This window comes from Oncorhynchus kisutch, linkage group LG23, assembly GCF_002021735.2.
Source record: "Oncorhynchus kisutch isolate 150728-3 linkage group LG23, Okis_V2, whole genome shotgun sequence".
Lineage (NCBI taxonomy): Eukaryota > Metazoa > Chordata > Actinopteri > Salmoniformes > Salmonidae > Oncorhynchus > Oncorhynchus kisutch.
In genome coordinates, this window is record NC_034196.2 from 20019430 (window position 1) to 20040161 (window position 20732).

Here is a 20732-nt window from a genome sequence, read left to right on the forward strand (position 1 = left end):
AAACAGAGAGGGGGGCACTGAAGAAATGCACATGATGGAGACAGAGAGAGAGAGGAGGGGAAAAAACTAGGGGAGAGAGAAAAAAGGAGAAAAAAAGAGTTGGAGAGTAAATGAGAGTCAAGGAGAGAGTGAGAGTGACCGTGAGAGAGAAAGAGAGAGGGAGAGAGAGAGAGACGTGTAAGGAGGAATGAATAGTGTTGGCCATTGGCCACAGTCAGTCAGTCTTGCCACAGCACTGTCAGGCCATAAAACACCTCTCTCTCTCCCCAAGTATCGTGGAAGCACTCCTCACTCTCTTGACATCCTGGCCCTCCTTTCACACTCCAAACAAATAAACAATTGATGGAGAGAACGAGAGAATGTTCTCTCCATCAAGCAGACTTCTTTCTCAGTCGTTTAAGATCACCTCCAGCATGAGGCCATAATGGTAGTGCTGGGCACCAAAACACATGTTGCCTTGGGTGTCAATGGGAGAGATGGGGTGTTGAAAACCCTGTGACACTCACACAATGATAAGTAGCTGATGAGGTGTCATGGCTCGAAAGAGCCCTGGGTCATGAAGTGCAGTAGCGTATATTTCAGTGGTAGACATAGCAGATGATTTTTGCCTCTACTAATATGGCTGAAAACAACATAAATGCTATGGCTGAATCAAAGAGGAACGTTAAATTATGTTTAAATTCAATGAGAAATATTCTGAAAACTAAGCACAAGATGTAACTGAGATTGTGATTGAATCTCTCTCTCTCATTGGCATCAATGGTTGGTTGCCACTTTTGGAAATTCATTGGATTTTTTTTTTAAAGTCATGAACTTAAAGTGTTGTTTATATGTTGATTTTCTACCTTTGAAACACAACTTTGTGCACTATCAGAAAAAAACAATAGGCTGGGCAATATCTCCTACTGGAGAGTTGATCTATCTACAGTTATTAATTTGGTCTCCAGTCCAGGGTTTTAACAAAGCCCAGCTCAGCTTTGATATTTGTCACTGACTACTGCCAATGTGCTATCATGAGAATAATTATTGAGAAATCTCTTAATAACTAAATATATGCACTGTTACTATCAAAGTCATTGAAAATGCTTTATCAATCATAAATCATCAATGATGGTATTTAGGCCTGTATATCATTTGGGAAGTCATTAACCTCTACACAATCGGTGGGTCCCCCACAGGACGGTTGAGCTAACATAGGCTAATGTGATTAGCATGAGGTTGTAAGTAACATGAACATTTCCCAGGACATAGACATATCTGATATGGGCAGAAAGCTTCAATTCTTGTTAATCTAACTGCACCAATTTACAGTAACTATTACAATGAAAGAATACCATACTATTGTTTGAGGAGAGTGCACAGTTATGAACTTGAAAAGTTATTAATAAATCAATTAGGCACATTTGGGCAGTCTTGATACACCATTTTGAACAGAAATGCAATGGTTCATTGGATCAGTCTAAAACGTTGCACATGCACTGCTGCCTTCTAGTGGCCAACATCTAAATTGCACCTGGACTGGAATAATACATTATGGCCTTTCTCTTGCATTTCAAAGATGATGGAACAAAAAAAAATACAAAAAAACACATTTTTCCTTTGTATTATCTTTTACCAGAGCTAATGTGTTATATTCTCCCACATTGATTTCACATTTCCACAAACTTCAAAGTGTTTCCTTTCAAATGGTATCAATAACATTCATATTCTTGCTTCAGGTCCTGAGCTACAGGCAGTTAGATTTGGGTATGTCACTTCAGGTCCTGAGCTACAGGCAGTTAGATTTGGGTATGTCACTTCAGGTCCTGAGCTACAGGCAGTTAGATTTGGGTATGTCACTTCAGGTCCTGAGCTACAGGCAGTTAGATTTGGGTATGTCACTTCAGGTCCTGAGCTACAGGCAGTTAGATTTGGGTATGTCATTTTAGGCGAAAATTGAAAAAAAGGGGCGGATCCTTAAGAGGTGTTAACAGCTATTCTTCAATTCAGTTCTAGGGTTTCAAGCTTTGGTTGAATTCAAATTTAATCTTCAAGTTAATCATAAGTTGAAGTTTCATATCCATTTTAACCAAAAATCTAAGTGAAAGAATAGGACTAAATTAAATCAAACTTTATTTAAAGTGCATTTAAAGTTTCATTAGATTAGATTTAGTCTTATTCTTTAACTTTGATTGTTGGTTGAGATGGAGACATGAATCTAACATATCAATTTGTTGACAAACTGGATATTGAACACAACCAAATATCAACATTTGTAGGAGATCTATCTTCTGCTTGGATTGTCCATCTGTGCCACTGACTTATTTTATATTTAACCTTTATTTAACTAGACAAGTCATTTCAGAACATAGACTTATTTACAATGACGGCCTAGGAACAGTGGGTTAACTACCTTGTTTAGGGGCAGGATGACAGATTTTTTTACCTTGTCAGCTTGGGGATTCGATTTAGCAACCTTTCGGTTACTGGCCCAACGCTCTAACCACTAGGCTACCTGTCGCCCCTTAGTCTGGCTTTAAGTCCAGTTTGTCTATCCTTTTTCCACGATTTACAATTCGTCTACAATTCACAATATGTCAACAATTCACAATTGCTATAATAATATGAGCAGAATCTCAAACAGCATTGATCACTTGCACATGTACTTTTAATGTAATCTCAACTGCAATCCAAGTCATTTGGTTGTGCTATTAGATGGATAACACATTAAGTTGTTATAAATACAAAATATATGACAATGTATTCCAATTTGAACTTTGTTGTGAATTTAAATGGTTGAAATTGCTCTGATAACACATTTAGATTTTTAAATGGTCGAAAGCACAGCGATATAATGGAGTTCAACAAACTTCTGGCTGTCTTTTTGCGTGGGTGATTAAAGGTTGAAATCTCATTGATCAACATCTCAACTAAATATGACCCAAATTTTCACGTTGAAATGACGTGGTGTGCCCAGTGGGTAGAGCGCGTCGGTCATGAACCCCAGTGCTGGGTTTTGCATCAAAAGGAAGATGCATAATGCAGAAAATAACCCCCCTCCCCACCTCTCTCTCTCTCTCTCTCTCTCTGACCCTGGATGAGGCAGATCAAAGCAATTTTTTTATGTGGCTGTGAATTGGAGCGGTGGGTAGAGCATCTATTGGGCATTTGAAAAGGACCCATTGTCACACTTGACCACATCTAACCGTCAGGGAATGTTACCTCTAACAGAAGAGGACAGAGCGGAGGCTGCACCAAATACAGACAGACAGACCGAGAGAGAGAGAGAGAGAGGATGTGAAAACACATTAACCACCAGTGCCTTGGATATAGTAACCCATCAGATGCTTACTGACGCGTTACCAGGGAAATAAGTCATATTACCAGGATGTGACTGGTGAGCCCTGTGTACTGGGAAAATCAAGGGAAAATAGGACATTTAAACAAGCAGGCAAGCGCAGAGACATGGAATGAAACAGTATTCTCCCCGAAGCCTAAAGTCACAGCTATATGCCAGAGAGGGGAGGAGAGAAAAAAGGAAAGGAAAGCACACACACACAAACACAAAGTGATGGTCGGGATGAAATTACATCTTGTTATGGTTGGGTTAACTGCACAAAAACAGCCCCCTATGAAGCAAAAGCAGGGGAGCTGAAAGCGACTCAAAGACGATGACACCACCCAGCGCTAACAGATAGATGAAAACAATGTAGTAGAGTACTACAGACAGACATACAGGACTTCTGCTCAGCCAAACTGAGGGTGACTGACTCATCATGCCACACGGAACTACGCAACATGATGGGGACATTTAGGGCGACTGGGCAGAGGGTAGCCGTTGTGATTGGCAGATGTCTTATTTCCTGTTTCTGCCGGGGGCCAATCTGCCCATGGGGATTATGAGTCACGTCAATCAATCTGTTGGTCATCCCACTGTCTCAGTCTGTGACATGGAGGGTTTGGGTGGGTTGGTTTAAACACAGGGTGAATGGGGTGATCACGACACATTCATAAAGGTGAACCGTATTAACATACCGTATTAATGTGATTTCATAAATATTGTAAGATGGCACCACCTTGATGCGGTGAAACGAAACCAATAACAATGCATACAGGCCATGCATCCTCCGAAACACGACCCAACCAAGCTGCATCGCTTCGTGAAACAATGCCCTCTTAACCCCGAAAACCAGCCACACCAATGTGTCGGAGGAAGCACTGTACACCTGGTGACTGTGTCAACGTGCATACACCCAGACCGCCACAGGAATCGTTAGAGCGTGATGGGACCAGGACATCCCTGCCGACCAAATCCTCCCCTAAGCCGGATGACGCTGGGCCAATTGGCGCCGCCCAATGGGTCTCCCGGTCAAGGCCAGCTGCAACAGAGCCTGGGCTCAAACCAGGATCTCTAGTGGTACAGCTAGCAACTGTGATGCAGTGACTTAGACCACTCGGGGAGGCACGTTCATCTTTCCCTCAATCCCTCAAAAGTCTCCCAGTCCCTGCCGCTGAAAAACATCCCCACATGGTGTTGCCAACACCATGCTTCACCGTAGGGATTCCTCCAGACGTGACACTTGGCATTCAAGCCAAAGAGTTCAATCTTGGTTTCATCAGACCAGAGAATCTTGTTTCTCATTGTCTGAGAGTCTTTAGGTGCTGTTTGGTAAACTCCAAGTGGGCTGTCATGTGCCTTTTACTGAGGAGTGGATTCCATCTGGCCATTCTACCATAAAGGCCTGATTGGTAGAGCGCTGCAGAAATGGTTGTCCTTCTGGAAGTTTCTCCCATCTCCACAGCAGATCTGAGTGACCATTGGGTTCTTGGTCACAATCCTGTCTCGGAGCTCTACGGACAATTCCTTCGACCTCAAGTCTGGGCTTTTGCTCTGACATGCACTGTCAACTGTGGGACCTTATATAGACAGGTGTGTGCCTTTCCAAATAATGTCCAATCAATTGAATTTACCACAGGTGGACTCCAACCAAGTTGTAGAAACATCTCAAGGATGATCAATGGAAACAGGAACCTGAGCTCAAGTTCGAGTCTCATACCAAAGGGTCTGAATACTTATGTAAACAAAGTATTTCAGTTTTTTTATATTTAATACATTTGCAAACAATTCCTTAAAATCGTTGCCAAAAGTGATTCTAACGTGTATTGACTCAGGGGTGTGAATAATTACATTACCAGTCAAAAGTTTGGACACACCTCATTCAAGTTTTTTATTTATTTGTATTATTTTCTACGTTGTAGAATAATAGGGAAGACATCAAAACTATTAAATAACACATGGAATCAAGTAGTAACCAAAAAGGTGTGCCTTGTTAAAAGTTCATTTGTGAAATTTCTATCCTTCTTAAATTCGTTTGAGCCAATCAGTTGTGTTGTGACAAGGTAGGGTGGTATACAGAAGATAGCCCTATTTGGTAAAAGACCAAGTCCATTTTACAGCAGGAACAGCTCAAATAAGCAAAGAGAAACAACAGTCTATCATTACTTTATGACATGAAGGTCAGTCAATCCGGAATATTTCAAGCTCTTTTTTAACAAATTCAAGTGCAGTCGCAAAAACCATCAAGCGCAATGATGAAACTGGCTCTAAAGAGAACCGCCTCAGGAAAGGAAAACCCAGAGTTACCACTGCTGCAGAGAATAAGTTCATTAGAGTTACCAGCCTCAAAAATTGCAGCCCAAATAAATGCTTGACAGAGTTCAGGTAACAGACACATCTCAACATCAACTGTTCAGAGGAGACTGCATGAAACAGGCCTTCATGGTCAAATATCTGCAAAGAAACCGCTACTAAAGGACACCAATAAGAAGAAGAGACTTGCTTGGGCCAAGAAACCCGAGCAATCCACATTAGACTGGTGGAAATCTGTCCTTTGCTCTGATGAGTCCAAATTTGAGATTTTTGGTTCCAACCGCCGTGTCTTTGCGAAACCCAGAGTAGGTGAACGGATGATCTCCGGATGTGTGGTTCCCATCATAAAGCATGGAGGAGGAGGTGTAATGGTGTGGGGGTGCTTTGCTGGTGACACTGTCAATGTGCAACCACAGCATTCTGCAGCGATACACCATCCCATCTGGTTTTCAACAGGACAATGACCCAACACACCTCCAGGCTGTGTAAGGGCTATTTGACCAAGAAGGAGAGTGATGGAGTGTTGCATCAGATGACCTGACCTTCACAATCACCCAACTTCAACCCAATTGAGATGGTTTGGGATGAGTTGGACCACAGAGTGATGGAAAAGAAGCCAAAAAGTGCTCAGCATATGTGGGAACTCCTTCAAGACGGTTGGAAAAGCATTCCAGGTTAAGCTGGTTGAGAGAACTCCAAGAGTGTGCAAAGCTGTCATCAAGGCAAAGGGTAGCTCCTTTGAAGTATCTAAAATCTAAAATATATATGTATTGATTTGTTTAACACTTTTTTGGTTACTACATGATTCCTTATGTGTTTTTTAATAGTTTTGATGTCTTCACTATTATTATACATTGTAGAAAATAGTCAAAGAAAGAAAAATAAACATTTTAATGAGTAGTTGTGTCCAAACTTTTGACTGGTACTGTATATAAATGAGATATTTCATTTTCAATCAATTATTTCATTTTCAATCAATTACAAAACTATATATGTATTCCTCAAAGCATGTTTTCACTTTGCCATTATGCATTACTGTGTGTAAATGGGTGCGAGTTAAAATATATTTAATCCATTCAGGCTGTAACACAGAAAAATATGGAATAAGTCAAGGGGTATGTGTCACGCCCTGGCCTTATTATTTTGGTCAGGCCAGGGTGTGACATGGGTATTTATGCGGTGTGTTTTGTCTAGGTTTTTTTTGTAGGTTATGGGATTGTGGTTAGTGAAGTAGTCTAGGTAAGTCTATGGTTACCTAGAGTGGTTCTCAATCAGATGCAGGTGTTTATCGTTGTCTCTGATTGGGAACCATATTTAGGCAGCCATATTCTTTGAGTATTTCGTGGGTGATTGTTCCTGTCTCTGGGTTTGTTGCACCAGATAGGGCTGTTTTGGTTTTTAATGTTTTTGTATACTGTTTGTATTTTCCTGGTTCATTAAAGATGTTTATGAATCAAATCAAATCAAATGTATTTATATAGCCCTTCGTACATCAGCTGATATCTCAAAGTGCTGTACAGAAACCCAGCCTAAAACCCCAAACAGCAAGCAATGCAGGTGGAGAAGCACGGTGGCTAGGAAAAACTCCCTAGAAAGGCCAATACCTAGGAAGAAACCTAGAGAGGAACCAGGCTATGTGGGGTGGCCAGTCCTCTTCTGGCTGTGCCGGGTGGAGATTATAACAGAACATGGTCAAGATGTTCAATGTTCATAAATGACCAGCATGGTCGAATAATAATAAGGCAGAACAGTTGAAACTAGAGCAGCAGCACAGTCAGGTGGAAGTTGAAACTGGAGCAGCAGCATGGCCAGGTAGACTGGGGACAGCAAGGAGTCATCATGTCAGGTAGTCCTGGGGCATGGTCCTAGGGCTCAGGTCAGTTGAAACTGGAACAGCAGCATGGCCAGGTGGACTGGGGACAGCAAGGAGTCATCATGTCAGGTAGTCCTGGGGCATGGTCCTAGGGCTCAGGTCCTCCGAGAGAGAGAAAGAAAGAGAGAAGGAGAGAATTAGAGAACGCACACTTAGATTCACACAGGACACCGAATAGGACAGGAGAAGTACTCCAGATATAACAAACTGACCCCAGCCCCCCGACACATAAACTACTGCAGCATAAATACTGGAGGCTGAGACAGGAGGGGCAATAACCAGCAATAACCATGCTGCATTTTGGTCCTCCTCTCTTTCACCGGAAGAAAATTCATACTGTTACGGTTTTCTCTGGAGGCAATGTATTTGTCTAGGGTTCAGCTCTCCAATTCTCCCTAATGAGCCTAGTTTGTTCTAGGCTTAAAATTCAGTCTACAGAGACTAGCTAAGTGTTTTCGACGATATATAAAAATAATGAAGGACGTTTTCGTACACTCAGTGTACAAAACATTAAGGACACCTGCTTTTCCATGACATGGACTGACCAGGTGAATCCAGGTGAAAGCTATGATCCCTTATTGATGTCAATGGTTGAATATACTTCAATTAGTGTAGATGAAGGGGAGGAGACCAATTTAAATTAGGATTTTTAAGCCTTGAGACAATTGAGACATGGATTGTGTACATGTGCCATTCAGAGGCTGAATGGGCAAGACACAAGATTGAAGTGCTTTAGAACGGGGTAGGTAGTAGGTGCAAGGAGCACCGGTTTATGTCAAGAACTGCAATGCTTCTGGATTTTTCACGCTCAACAGTTTCCCGTGTGTATCAAGTATGGTCCACCACCCAAAGGACATCCAGTGAACTTGACACAACTGTGGGAAGCCTTGGAGTCAACATGGGCCAGCACTTTCGACACCTTGTAAAGTCCATGAACCAATACATTAACCTCTATGGGATCGGTGTGCTAATGTGATTATCTGATATGGGCAAAAAGCTTAAATTCTTGTTAATCTAACTGCACTGTCCAATTTACAGTAGCTATTACAGTGAAAGAATACCATGCTATTGTTTGAGAATAGTGCACAGTTATGAACTTAAATGTATCAATAAACCAATTAGGCACATTTGGGCAGACTTGATACAACATTTTTAACAGTAATGCAGTGGTTCATTGGATCAGTCTAAAACGTTGCACATACACTGCTGCCATCTAGTGGACAAAATCTAAATTGCGCCTAAACTGTAATAATACGTTGTGGCCTTTCACTTGCATTTCAAAGATGATGGAACAAAAATACAAAAAACACATGTTTTATCTTTGTATTATCTTTTAACAGATCTAATGTGTTATATTCTCCTACATTAATTTCACATTTCCACAAATATCAAAGTGTTTCCTTTCAAATGGTATCAAGAATATGCATATCCTTGCTTCAGGTCATGAGCTACAGGCAGATAGATTTGGGTGTGTCATTTTAGGTGAAAATTGAAAAAAAGGGTCCTGACACCAGATACAAAACTACTCTAATATGGCGTTGGGGGTTGACATACGGTATAACAGGATAAATTATGAAAAACTAAATTAAGATTATGATTGGAGAAACAAAACAAAGCAATGGTTTGAGTATTGTGTATTTGACAGTTCAACGTGGCAGGAAGTGGCCAGAGGAAAGAACAGAGGATATGTGACCTTTTAGGATGGGTTATCTGACTTTGGATCAACAAGACAGTAGCACGAGGCATGAGTTAACCTTAAATCATAGCAGCGTCAGTACAAACATCAGTACAGACCTAAGTTATATACACTTTCTCAAACACACACACAGTCTTCCCACTCAGCAGGGGGAAAGAAACAGCTCATTGAATCTTCTGATTGAACTCATTTGTCATAACACCTTTGAGATGTGAGGACAGCAGCTCTATGTGAAACAGGGCGATATTATTGATGCTTGACATTTACTATAATTTCCTATAAATATTTAATTTGCAGATTAAAATGAATTTAAAGCCATCTGTTAAAGGGCAGCAACAAAAACAATCTAATAATATACAGTAGAAAGGTCTCATGTGTTTCAGTAGGCATTGATGGAAACAAGCGTGAAATATCAAATTGAATATGATTGCCTCTGTTGTTGTTTTAGAGGAACTATATTTTCATCTGACATATACACATTAGAAAGTGTTGACTGTGATTTATGATGGGATGGCCTCAGGCAAAGTTGAGATTCATCTTTGTCATTCCTGTTGTGCTTACAATGTCAGCAACAATGTCAAGCAAATGCTATGCCTCTCCTTTAAAACCAACTATAGGGAAGTGGGTTGGGTAGGTGTGTAAATGTTTCAGTACTTTGGGGGAGGGGAGAGTGCATGTGCATGCAGATGACACTTTCATGTGTAGACCCTCTGACCCTAGTTGTAACAACGTTTGAGGGCAGTGCATTAGACATGGTTAAATGCATACACACGTACAGGTCACGTTGTGTCAGTTATAAATACTCTAGCTGTCCTGGAGGGTGAGTACACACACAACAAACAAAGACAGACAGACAGACAGACAGACAGAGACACAAGCACACACACACACACACAGACAGAGAGAGAGAGACACAAGCAGACACACACACACATAGAAAGATACACGAGCAGACACACACACACAAAAGCAGACACACACACACAGAGAAACTCAAGCAGACACAAACAGACACAAGCAGACACAGAGACACAAGCAGACACACAGAGACACAAGCAGACATACACAGAGACACAAGCAGACACAGAGACACAAGCAGACACACAGAGACACAAGCAGACATACACAGAGACACAAGCAGACACACACACAGAGACACAAGCAGACACACACACAAGCAGACATACACAGAGACACAAGCAGACACACACACAGAGACACAAGCAGACACACACACAAGCAGACATACACAGAGACACAAGCAGACACACACACAAGCAGACAGACAGAGAGAAAGATACACGAGCAGACACACACACAGAGAAACTCAAGCAGACACAAACACAAGCAGACACACACACAGAGAGACACAAGCAGACAGATACACAAGCGGACATAGACAGAAACACAAACAGACACAGACAGACACAAGCAGACACAGAGACACAAGCAGACACACAGAGACACAAGCAGACATACACAGAGACACAAGCAGACACGCACACAGAGACACAAGCAGACACACACACAGAGACACAAGCAGACACACAGAGACACAAGCAGACACACAGAGACACAAGCAGACATACACAGAGACACACACACACACACAGAGACACAAGCGGACATTTAAAAATCCTCTGAAACACTGCCCTATACATTTACATAATCTAATGTAAATCCATTATAAATTACACACTCACACAAACCCTCTCACACACACTAACACATGTAAACAGATCTTCCTCTACACAGACATACTCTACAGTCATGGCCAAAAGCTTTGAGAATGACACAAATATACATTTTCTCCAAAGTCTGCTGCCTCAGTTTGTATGATGGCAATTTGCATATACTCCAGAATATTATGAAGAGTGATCAGATGAACTGCAATTAATTGCAAAGTCCCTCTTTCCCAAAAATAAAAATGCCCACTGCATTTCAGCCCTGCCACAAAAGGACCAGCTGACATCATGTCAGTGATTCTCTCGTTGACACAGGTGTGAGTGTTGACGAGGACAAGGCTGGAGATCACTCTGTCATGCTGATTGAGTTCGAATAACAGACTGGAAACTTCAAAAGGAGGGTGGTGCTTGGAATCATTGTTCTTCCTCTGTCAATCATGGTTAACTGCAAGGAAACATGTGCAGTCATCATTGCTTTGCACAAAAAGGGCTTCACAGGCAAGGATATCGCTGCCAGTAAGATTGCACCTAAATCAACCATTTATCGGATCATCAAGAACTTCAAGGAGAACTGTTCAATTGTTGTGAAGAAGGCTTCAGGGCGCCCAAGAAATTCCAGGAAGCGCCAAGACCGTCTCCTAAAGTTGATTTAGCTGCGGGATCGGGGCACCACCAGTACAGAGCTTGCTCAGGAATGGCAGCAGGCAGGTGTGAGTGCATCTGCACGCAGAGTGAGGCAAAGATTTTTGGAGGATGGCCTGGCGTCAAGAAGGGCAGCAAAGAAGCCACTTCTCTCCAGGAAAAACATCAGGGACAGACTGATATTCTGCAAAAGGTGCAGGGATTGGACTGCTGAGGACTGGGGTAAAGTCATGTTCTCTGATGAATCCCCTTTCCGATTGTTTGGGGCATCCGGAAAAAAAGCTTGTCTGGAGAAGACATGGTGAGCTCTACCATCAGTCCTGTGTCATGCCAACAGTAAAGCATCCTGGGACCATTCATGTGTGGGGTTGCTTCTCAGCCAAGGGAGTGGGCTCACTCACAATTTTGCCTAAGAACACAGCCATGAATAAAGAATGGTACCAACACATCCTCCAAGAGCAACTTCTCCCAACCATCCAGGAACAGTTTGGTGACGAACAATGCCTTTTCCAGCATGATGGAGCACCTTGCCATAACGCAAAAGTGACAACTAAGTGGCTCGCGGAACAAAACTTCGATATCACCCTTTTTCTCCCCAATTTCGTAGTATCCAATTGTTAGTATTTACTATCTTGTCTCATCACTACAACTCCCGTACGGGCTCGGGAGAGACGAAGGTCAAAAGCCATGCGTCCTCCGAAACACAACCTAACCAAGAGGCACTGCTTCTTACACAGGGCGCATCCAACCCGGAAGCCAGCCGCACCAGTGTGTCGGAGGAAACACCGTGCACCTGGCGATCTGGTTAGCATGCACTGCACCTGGCCCGCAACAGGAGACGGTAGTGTGCGATGAGACAAGGATATATCCCTACTGACCAAACCCTCCCTAACCCGGACGACGCTAGGCCAATTGTGCGTCACCCCACGGACCTCCCGGTCTCGGCCGGCTGCGACAGAGCTTGGGCTCGAACCCAGAGTCTCTGGTGGCACAGCTCGCACTGCGATGCGGCGCCACCCGGGAGGCCCCTACGGAGGCCATTTTAACGTGGGTGGCTGTCCCTTTACAAACCTGATGAGTGGCCTATCATTTAGTCATGAAATTCTAAATCATAGCTGAAATGTCTGAACCCTTTCCTCTGATGTCTGCCGGAGCTCTTCAGGGTGACAGACTGGGGACATTCATTGCGGTTAAGTTCAAAGCGCTGTGGGACAAACTGGGGTCAGAAACCATGTTTTCCTTCCTCTCTTTCACTCTGACTTTATCGTACACCTCTCCCTCTCACCTCCCATGCTCTATCTCTGTACATTTCCCTCTCTCTGTGTGATCACTAGTCTGACTTGGCATGGTTAAAAGTGTTTTAATTGTGTGACCTTATTTTAAGGCATGAGACAAACTAAATGAACACAACCCTTATCTGAAATTGCAGCCATAAGTGACGCCAATCGTGCATCTCTCCCTCTCTCTCTCTGCTTTTATTTAACAGCACGATTAACATCAAGAGCCTCCATTCAGCCAGCTCTTTTGTCATCTCCCATATTCTCCCAGAAAATTGACTTTTAGTCTTCTGATAACACACTTCAGTTCTCTTCCTTATGTAACAGATATAACAGAGAGCCAGGCTTATGTCAATTGAATCCCAATTTTCATATTGCTTGTTGGGTGGACATAGGCTGTTGTCTTTGTTGGTTCTGTTGCCTAGAAGGCACTGTGTGGCTAGAGCAAGTTAGTGGTTCTATTGTATTGTATTGTATTCTATTTTATTATATTCTGGCAGGCTAACAGCTGTGTTGTGTGAACAGTGCAGATTGGCAGATGCAACAGGGCTGTTACCCATCCTGCCCCTGGGGCTTTGCATTCAGATGGGTCGTGAACTGTTCTCTCTGCTTCCGAACGGCAAGCGGTACAGTCTGACGCCAACAGGCTCCTGAACAGCTTCTATCCCCAAGCCATAAGACTGCTGAATAGATAACTAAATAGCGACACGGACTAGTTGAGTTGACAATTTTATACATGTTTTACACTGTCTCTATGCACATTCACAGGGCCCTACACACTCACGCCCCCTGATACTCTAACACACACAACCACACACTTCATAATTTGCTCACACACACATACATTTATACTAAAACTACACACCCACATGCCCACTAACATACAATCAATGCTGCTGCTACTCTGTTTATCAAATATGACCTTACCCCTATACATACAGTGCATTCGAAAAGTATTTAGACTCCTTGACTTGTTCAACATTTTGTTATGTTACAGCCTTATTCTAAAATAGATTAAATCTTTTTTTTCCCTCATCAATCTACACACAATACCCCATAATGACACAGCAAAAACGGTTTTTTAGAAATGATGGCAAATGTCAAAACGATTTAGTAATGAAATATCATATTTACTTAAGTATTAAGACTCTTTACTCAGTACTTTGTTGAAGCACCTTTGGTAGAGATTACAGCCTTGAGTCTTCTTGGGTATGACGCTACAAGCTTGGCACACCTGTATTTGGAGAGATTCTCCCATTCTTCTCTGCAGATCCTCTCAAGCTCTGTCAGGTTGGATGGTGAGCGTCGTTGCACAGGTATTTTCAGGTCTCTCCAGAGATGTTCGATCGGATTCAAGTCCGAGCTCCAGCTGGGCCATTCAAGGACATTCAGAGACCACTCCTGCATTGTCTTGGCTGTGTGCTTAGGGTCGTTGTCCTGTTGGAAGGTGAACCTTGACCCCAGTCTGAGGTCTTGAGCACTCTGGATCAGGTTTTCATCAAGGATCTCTCTGTTCTTTGCTCCGTTCATCTTTCCCTCGATCCTGACTAGTCTCCCAGTCCCTGCTGCTGAAAAACATCCCCACATCATGATGCTGCCACCACCATGCTTCACTGTAGGGATGGTGCCAGGTTTCCTCCAGACTTGACGCTTGGCATTCAGACCAAAGTGTTCTATCTTGGTTTCATCAGACCAGAGAAATTTCATTTTTGTTTTTCATGGTCCGAGAGTCCTTTAAGTGCCTTTTGGCAAACTTCAAGCAGGCTGTCATGTGCGTTTTTACTAAGGAGTGGATTCTGTCTGGCCACTCTACCATAAAGGCCTGATTGGTGGAGTGCTGCAGAGATGGTTGTCCTTATGGAAGGTTTTCCCATCTCCACAGAGGAACTCTGGAGCTCTGTCAGAGTGACCATTGGGTTCTTGGTCACCTCCCTGACCAAGGCCCTTCTCAGCTGATTGTTCAGTTTGGCCAGGCGGCCAGCTCTGGGAAGAGTCTTGATAGTTCCGAACTTCTTCCATTTAAGAATGATGGAGGTTACTGTATTCCCTCAATGCTGCCGAAGGTTTTTGGTACCCTTCCCCAGATCTGTGCCTCGACACAATCCTGTCTCGGACTTAAATCTTAAAACTTGAAACTAGGCCAAATTGATCAGTCGGGGTTGCATGGTACACTGACCAACACTGCACCGCTGTAGGGAGCATGCCCGACACATCTGCTCCACTTCCTGCTTTAGCTAGCTATGTCCTTTAGCTTCACTGGGCAAATATACTGTAGCCTTCCTGGGTGTAATTGGACAACAAGGTCTGAACCATTCTGCTCAGTAATTGGAGTATCGCTGGTTCAAACCCCACTCCTGTTCTTGTTCCTAGATCGCTTTGTTATCACTGGGATGCTCTCAGAGGATGGCCTGAAGGTATGATTTAAAAAACCAAATGTATCATATAAGCATTACTTGTAACCTGTCATGTCAACCTGAATGTGTGATAAAAATACTTTCTATTAATTTCTTATACAACTAATGATGTGTAAGAGATTGCAAAGGAGATGGATGAAAGATAAGCATTAATGAGTGAGAGAGAGGGTGAGAGAGAAAGGGAGAGCGAGAGATAAAGGGATTGAGAATGAGAGAAAAAAGAACAGGACATGGATGAGAGTGGTACTGTGGGAGAGAAAAGTGGGTGAGATTAAGAAAGATAAGGAGAGGAAGGCTACAATAGACATAGATGTAAATGAATTGGATTTTCCCAGTCCCATGTTCATGTTTCTGGTTAGGACAAACAGAGTTTAGTTGCCCTACATTCACCCAGATGCCAACAGCACAGGAGAGAATCAGCACTGATGTGGGATGCACACATGCACACACACATGCACACACACATGCACACATGCACACACACACAACAGACACTCACAGGCTTTGATATGAAGAGTCACACACTGTTTCACACACGGTGCACACACACCTCTACCTATCTCTACCTTGCACATTCTTCCACTGCAAATCTACCATTCCAATGTTTTCCTTGCTATATTGTATTTACTTTGCCACCATGGCCTTTTTTTGACTTTACCTCCCTTATCTCACCTCATTTGCTCACATTGTATATAGACTTATTTTTCTACTGTATTATTGACTGTATGCTTGTTTTACTCCATGTGTAACTCTGAGTTGTTGTATGTGTCGAACTGCTTTGATTTATCTTGGCCAGGTCGCAATTGTAAATTTGCCTACCTGGTTAAATAAAGGTGAAATCAAATCAAATAAATGAATTAAATATGTTCTCATGTTCTGAGCAAGGAACTTAAACGTTAGCTTTCTTACATGGCACACATTGCACTTTTACTTTCTTCTCCAAAACTTTGTTTTTGCATTATTTAAACCAAATTGAACATGTTTCATTATTTATTTGAGGCTAAATTGATTTTATTGATATATTATATTAAATAAGTGTTCATTTAGTATTTTTCTATTACATTATTACAAATACATTTAAAAAATCGGCCGATTAATCTGTATCTGCTTTTTTGGTCCTCCAATAATCGGTATCGGTATCGGTGTTGAAAAATCATAATCAGTCGACCTCTAGTCTGGTCTGCATTTAATATCTTAACTTATGTTCAACCTTTGTTAAGATCGATTCAGTTTGTGAATAATAAAGAATAATAAACATGTGTTTTTTTGTAGAAGGCTGTGTGTAGCTCCTACCGTCATGTGGCTATAGAAATGAGCTTTGTGGCCTATCCTTACTCTAACACTGTAGCTTTTAGATTAATTTCAGTCCATCAGCTTCAGAATGAAGGAACGTTTTCCCATCTCACCCCTGGGCATGGTTCTGAGCAGCCTCATGCCATTGTCAGAACACAAATACTTTCTAACCAGCACTAAAAGTCTGAAGTGACAGCTGCCCCAGTTCTTATCAGACAGCCATTATATACAGAATATAAACACACACACACACCATTCCAAAAACTAGTTGCAAATTGCATGAGACAATCTGAGCTTAGTCAAGCAAGGCAAATGAGCGCGATTACTATTTCATTGGGTCAATCTCAATCTGAGAGGATGACATGCAAATATTAATTACACAAGGCATACCATTACAATGTAATTAAATAATGCGTCAAAGGTGTGTGTCTCTCACTCATTCACTCACTCACACACCAATAAAGAGAGACAGAAAAGAGAGTGAGAGAGAGAGACAACCGAAAGACAGAGAGGAGACAATGAACACTAAAACCCGCTAATTAAGCGCTTCTATCTTTCTACATCTCAAACAACAACACTATACTGTACTCCTGAGAGGACAAAGGCAACACTCACCTACTCCAGGCTGCTCAGGGGGCAGGCACTCAAAAGCATAACTCGTCTATAGTCCACCAGCACCAAGGTGAAAGAGCATAGACGGGTGAGAGAGAGGGAACAGTCACTCTTCTCCACAGAAAACAAGAAAATATGGACAGTGTGGAGGAAAGAATGAAAGTAAACAGCAGCGTGTGTGAAGCTCTGCAGTTTCACTCCTGCACACAGTACAAACACAGAGCTGTTTGCAACCCCTCAGAAGCCGAGTGCTTGTCCAGCCCCCTCCTCCCTCCCTACCTCCCTCCACACTTCGCTCTCCCTGACTCCTTTAATCGCCATTTCTCCCCGCACCCCTCACCCCACCTCCCGACCCAGAATGCCAAGGCCCCTTTAGATAGCCCCAGCTGCGAGCCCGGTACAGTCCGCACACACTCGTACACACACACATATAACACACACACACTCGACTCAGTGGAGGTCGGCTGGACAGATACAGATGCACTCATCTGAGCTCCCTTGAATATACCATCGTATATTTAAACCCTCATACACTGCGTACGGTACACATGTACTATAGCACACGCAGATGTAGAATGGCTAGATGCTCCACTGACCGGTGGTGTGTTATTGGATTTGTTGGGGATGGGAGCACACTCTCAGGTGCTTGGTCTTCCCCAGCTCCTCCCCCCAGTAGGTAATACCAGCCCCCGACCTCCTACAGCAGCCCACAGAACAACCGCACAGTTAGTCAGGAAGAGAGAGGAAGGGAAGAGAACAGGAATATTTGCATTTGAAGCATTTGAATGCAAGCACACACATGCAAGCACACACACACTACACACACTGTACAGTGCAGCAACTAGCCTAGGTCTTCCTCCATCCAGTGAGAGTGGAGAATGCAGAGTGTTCTCTGCACTGGTGTCTTCTCACTGTCCATTATTGAGATGGTTCCTACTAAATGAGCTCTTTCCTACTAAATAGATGTGATTCTGTGGACTGTAACAACAATCGCTGGGAAAAGCATCTTATCTGAGTGGACAAATTTATGCAGGCTGTGGGGCGAGGGGGAGAGACGATGGAGAGAGGGGGAGTGGGGGAGGGGAGACATGTACTTTAACCCCTGACTATTATGATGCCCATTAGACAAACAGAAACCAGAGGGAGGGGAAAGGGAAGAGAGAGAGGAGAGGGAGATAGAGAGAGAGAGAGATGGGACGAGGGAAGGGATGAGAGAGATAAGGGGGATAGATGAAGCAGAATAAAGCCAAGGAGTTGTGGAGGATGACAGTAGCAGGAGGGAGCTGAGAGATGAACTGGAGAACTCCCAGAGACTCAATGCTTAATCTCCTCATTAGCAAATTGAGCCAATTAAATATTCTTTGAGCTAAATGCTAGAGAGGAAGAAACTATTTGTTTAGACCAAGTTTGAGGTAACTGCCAGGAAAGGCTTACTTTGTATGTGTGTGTGAGTGTGTTTGTGTGTGTGTGTGTGTGTGTGTGTGTGTGTGTGTGCATATTCTGTATATAATGTGTGTGTGTTGCGACCATTGTATTGTTTGGGCACAGGGGGGTGGGAGACAGTTGGATAAGTTAATAGTGAATAATTAAACAGGGAGGTGAAAGAGGAAGAGCTAAGAAACTCTGAGGGAAAACCCAGCAGGTCTACTTTTAGTTTTAGTAACTCGTCTGGTGGAGACACTGAACTTTAGATCTGACACCTCAACTATGGTGACCACATTTTGGCCCTTTGTCCAGTGTCCCGCAACCAAACAATCATTTCCCGCATTTTATCAGCAAATTCAAACACCACTTAATGTATTTAGCAAAAAGGTAGATTTGATCAGAATAAATATATCATAAGGATGAGGTACTGGTGATGTTAAACACTTCTCCAATCGTTGTTGAGATCTGATATTCTGTGCAGAGCAAGACGATACATAGGCCAATATTATGTCATAGGCCAATCTTCAACCAATCACATTTCTCAGATCCTTTCAGGCTGAATTCAAGCTTGGAGAGGACAATTAGGATTAACTACTTACAAAAAGCGTGCTTCTGACGAAGAGCTACAAAAGTAAGTAAATAGCCATATTAGATTCAAAGAAATAAGGTCATTTCGTCAAACTGCTCATTCAACATATTTACTGCTGCTTCACTCAAGCTCATTTTAAAAGTCTCCTGTTTTACAGTCCCTGAGACAACAAAAAATGTTTCCTTGGCCAAATATTCCCAGATTTTCATGAAACAGCCACACGTGTCCTCTCTAGAATAGCCTACTAGGTACGCTTCATTCAGTGTGGTGGGAGCAGGGTTGTAGTGCTGCCGGAGCACTGGAGCGTTGCTGAAGGCCTAAGAGGACAATGTGTTCTGATAGCTCACACATGAGTGGACATGAGTTGCCTTCTTGCTTTGTCCCTCGCAAATAAAAACAACTAGACATCTCTGCTGTCAAAACACAGTCTGCACTGGAGTACACTCACCTTGTTAAGGGGACTCTGTCACAGAAGGAAAAACATTGTTATCTGCATTGGTTTCTACTTATGCATTACAGCTTGTTCTCACGTGCTGTGTACTTAAAAGTAACAGTTCTTGCTATAGCTATTGAGTTTGTCCCTTTGCCCAACAGTACCCTAACAGCAACTAGGTTTGTCATGGGTTAGTCAAATACAAACTGCTTTGAGGTCAGTACTGATATTTTGTAACACCAGAATGAATAACTGCTTTATGTGAGGTTCGTACTGATCTTTTGTAACACTAGAATAACTGCTATATGTGAGGTTCGTACTGATCTTTTGTAACACTAGAATAATTGCTATATGTGAGGTTCGTACTGATCTTTTGTAACACTAGAATAACTGCTATATGTGAGGGTCGTACTGATCTTTTGGTTCCAATGACGAATTTGACGTGAACCACCAGTCCCTGGTGACTTTCTTCAGCAAAGATGGCTGACAAAACAGTATGGTGGAAGCAAATTTAAGAAATTATAACGTCATAATGAGTCAAGCAAAAAATGTACAATTGAGAGGAATATGTCAGTAGATGTGCATTTAATTTACGAAAATCACTATTTAGCAAGTTTCTTTCAGTCATATCCAATACCAGGTGTATCAAACTCCATTCTTTTGATGATGCTGTGTCTGCATGTATGTATTACAATTATACACTTCAACAGTGTTTACCACTCCTGCTCCTCGGACATCAATGATTACACATTGTAACTATGCAATAGACTAGAAAAATGATTTAAGAAAAGGCTGATTTGTAATTCATATATACAATTTAAAAAACAGTACATCCTGCCACAAGCATCCTGCCCACAAGCGAGCCACTCAGGTGGAGAATGACGCGTGGAAGAGAGCGAGGAACGAGATGGGAGTAACAATCCAGGCTATTTGCTCTGAGACCTGCATAATAATGTATTGAATCAAGCAGGGAGCCCATTTTGAACCCTCAAGTCCAGCACGCTATAGACTGTGCCCAAATGTATGAATTAATATATACAGTACCAGTCAAAAGTTTGGACACACCTACTAATTAAACTGTTTTTTCTTTATAGTTTTTTTCTACATTGTAGAATAATAGTGAAGACATCAAAACTATTAAATAACACATATGGAATCATGTAG

At 42.5% G+C, this 20732-nt stretch overlaps 1 protein-coding gene across 1 annotated transcript in view; it reads right to left on the bottom strand.

Annotated features, from left to right (window-relative positions):
* LOC109879868 (regulator of G protein signaling 3) overlaps nt 1-17294 on the bottom strand; it is a 187426-nt gene extending 170132 nt beyond the window's left edge. The window contains exon 1 of the mRNA XM_031803162.1: nt 17125-17294. The gene's annotated coding sequence lies outside the window, so the exon portion shown is untranslated. The remainder of the gene's footprint in view (nt 1-17124) is intronic.
* Between the last annotated feature and the right edge of the window lie 3438 nt (nt 17295-20732).